We start from the raw sequence: 3,719 nt of genomic DNA on the forward strand, positions 1-3,719 counted from the left end.
GCATTGATTCAAGCAGAAACCCAAATATTGTTCTTATAATAAGGTGAAGGAAAGGGTTTTTATTTTTATTTTTTTATGAGAAAAAGGAAGAGAAATAATTATATGAATAGAAGGAAGGAATTTCTATAGGTGCAAATAAGCTAAGTTATTGTTTAGCTATATATAATGGTGCTAATTCTAAAAAATGTCTTTAGTTTTCAGTATGGTCAGGATGCTTGTTTTCCTGTTACCTTTGCAAATAGCTTTTTGAAACATAATGATGGTTTGGCCTAGTCCAAAAGTTTTTTTCCCAGTTCACACATTCCGAAGGTTCAAGGAGTGAGACTTGTAAGGCCGTTCCTCTGGAATGTCTGCTTTAACTCTATTTTTAAATAGCTCCATTTATGTGAGCTTTTCACACCACTTATCTTTCAAGATGAGACAATATTAACTTTTGTATCAAAACTTGTATTCCTTTGTTTGTCTTGTTCATTTGTTGCTTTCAGTTTTATATCCTACATAAAAGTAAAATCGTATTGTTCTCAACTTTTTCTGATTATTTCTTTGATATGATAATCTCAAGATCCACCCACGTTGTCACAAATGACAACATTTTATCTTTTCTTATGGCTCAGTAATATTCCATTGTATATATGTTTACTACATCTTTTTTTATCCAATCATCTATTGTAGGGCACTTCATTTATTTCCATGTCTTGGCCACAATGAATAATGCTGCAATGAACCATTACAGATAAAGATAACAGTTTAGTGATTGCCAGAGGAAAAGGAGAGAGAGGAGAGGCAGGTAAGGGCAAAAGGGATCAAATATATGGTGATGGAAGGAAATTAACTTTGGATGGTGAATACACAATGCAATATGTGAATGACATATTATTGAATTATACATTTGAAACATATATAATTTCATTAACCCATGTCACCCTAATAAATTTAATAAATTTTTTTTCTACTGCCCACATCAAAAAAAATAAAAATAAGTTAAATTAATTTCAATAATATATTTTATTTACTATAAACTATATATTATCATTTCAACATGGCATCGATATAGAAAACATTAATGAGATATTTAACATTCTTTTTTTGAGCTGTCTTTGAAATCAGTGTGTATTTTATACTTAAAGCCCATCTCAAGTTAAACTCACTACATTTCAAATGCTCAGTATGGCTGCTGTACTGAACAATGCAGATCTAAGTGTTTTATACTCATACCTAAGGTTCTTAGTTCCTAAATTCCCTCTGTGTTAATAATTCAAACACACCAGAATTATATTAGTGATTACCAGCCATCTTAGCTTTCTTTTGGACATTGAAGAATGGTGTGTTTATCAAGCATACAGCTGTGGTTAAAATTTCTTCTGAATGTGACAAAAATTTTATCATCTGCCTTGACATCTATTTATCATCAGGGGCATACAGGAGCTAAATAACTGTCACCTTTTTAGTTTGACCTCAAATTGCAATAAATAACAGGCAATAGGATGAGCACTGTAAAAAAAAAAAGCAAGAAAACACCTATATTCCTAAAAATTCTCCTATTATTAAAAGACTAAGCACTTTTTCCTTATTATTTGTTATAATTATGCTTTGTACAGAAGTCCTGTCATGTTATAATGTGAGCTGTGGTTTGAATTACCCATAGATTCCATAAGAGTCTTCCATAAGATCTTCAAGTGCTTTCAGATAGATATTGGCAACAATATTTCATGCAGTTACTATTTCCCCCAAATTTGCTCTGGGCAGAATATTTGAGGGAATGTATCTGATAGAGAATTCTTGAAAACATTTTTAGTATAAGATTATGTTAAAAATCTAATTCAAAAAATGCATGCACTATTTTTAATTTTGTGAATGTCATATGAAGCCAAAGAATTCTGCTAAAGCTCTTTTTTTATTTAATCTAGAAATTCTCTAATTTACAGCAGTTTATTGGCAGTGGGGAGTTGAGGAGAATTGAGAGAGCGAGTGGGCAGAAAGAGGAGAAAGCTCAAATATTTCTATTCTCAAAGTCCTCTGGAATCTCTCCAAATGTGGCCTGGCTTTACCACTGCTTCAGCTGGAACCTCAGTGTCCCAAGGAACTCAGTGTGTAAGAACCCTTGAAACTGCATTATGCATCATGTGTTTTCTCCTAAATATTGCCTTTATAATTATCTCTTGAAAATAGATGACTTATCTTCCATTACATTTGGAAGGAATGTGCTTTTTGTCTCCATGACTAACCAACTAAAACCTGGAAAGATCTGGAGGAAGGAAACACCAAAGATTGATTCTCAAGGTTCTTACATGTTGAGACACCCTTTATTTAACCTATGGCACAATGTTATATGTAAAGTGTAATAATAATGGCAACATGTCACAGCAGAGTTTGAACATCGTTTAGCAATCCATCAGCATTTATAATTTCCAATTAGTTTAAACTCAATCTAAAATATTCTTCTTTACTGTATTCTTCTGTTTCTCTAAGCAATGATTTTCAAACTTTGGTGCCACAGAGCTGCACTGACAAAATATAATATGTTCAGTGAAGTTTCATTTGCTGGATTATTGAAAGTCAATCTGCTCATATAGCTTAGTCACACTGGCCCTCTTTTTCCGCTAACATTTCAGTCTGCCTATCTATAGCAGAGTCTGTCCACTGCCTATTCACTCTTCTGGACACCATTTCCCCAGATCATCACCAGAATCAGTACTTTCTCACTTCATTCAGGTGTCTGCCCAAATAGCTCCACCACCTCTGAGAGGTCTTCCTTGAATATCCTATTTCAAATACCCTGTTTCTCTCTTTCTCCTCTTATGCTGCTTTGTTTTTCTTTGCAACATTATCACTACTTATATTTTTATCTATTTATTGATGAATTAATTGCCCATTTTATGCACTAAAATGTTTTGTTTTGTTCACTGTGCATGCATAACACCTAGAACAGTACCTGGTACTTCATAGGCAGTAGGTCATTTTTTTTTTTCTTAATAACTAAATGGATTACACCTTTCTTGATCTTTCTAACTAGATCAGAGTCTTTGTTTTCATGTTTCACAGAAATTATTATAGTTTGAAAATACATACTAATATATATGTATACTTCACCCCTCTTCCATGTGATAGAGACTTTAAATAACAGAGGTTTAATAAGAGGGAAACTTAAGGAAACTTATTTCTCTTTGGTGTAATAGTGTGTAGGTAACAGTCCCAGGGCTGGCAGAACAGCTTTAGTCCATGAGGTCATTGAAAGATATATCTTCTTCCATTTTGTTATTCAACCATCCCAGGCATATAGCCCTCCTGTGCACCACCCTAGGTAGCCATCCTATACTAATGCCTGCCAACAAGAAGGGGGAAAGAAAAAGAGGAGGGCAGACCCTCTTCTCCTTTATAGTGTGATAATTTCCAGCTGCAAAGAAGTCTGGAAAATACACTGTTTATTCTGCCCAGATAAAAACTCATTTCTCATGGGAAGATAAAAGAAATTATATTGGAGGACAAGTAACAGGTCCTGCTACAACCTTTTTGTGTAAAAATTTAATTAATGTTTCTCTACTCTACTAAACTGCTGAACACCTGCGGTTTTCTTTCTGTTTTATCCTCTGGCGCTGCTAGCACAATGCCATCATATAGTAGTCACTCAATAACTATATAGCTAAATAATTATTTTATCACTCAATAACTGTGTGGTTAAATAATGATTTTATCTGCAACATAGTTCTCAGCTAGGCATT

The sequence above is a fragment of the Pteropus alecto genome, unplaced genomic scaffold (assembly GCF_000325575.1).
Source record: "Pteropus alecto unplaced genomic scaffold, ASM32557v1 scaffold14, whole genome shotgun sequence".
NCBI classification, from domain to species: Eukaryota; Metazoa; Chordata; class Mammalia; order Chiroptera; family Pteropodidae; genus Pteropus; species Pteropus alecto.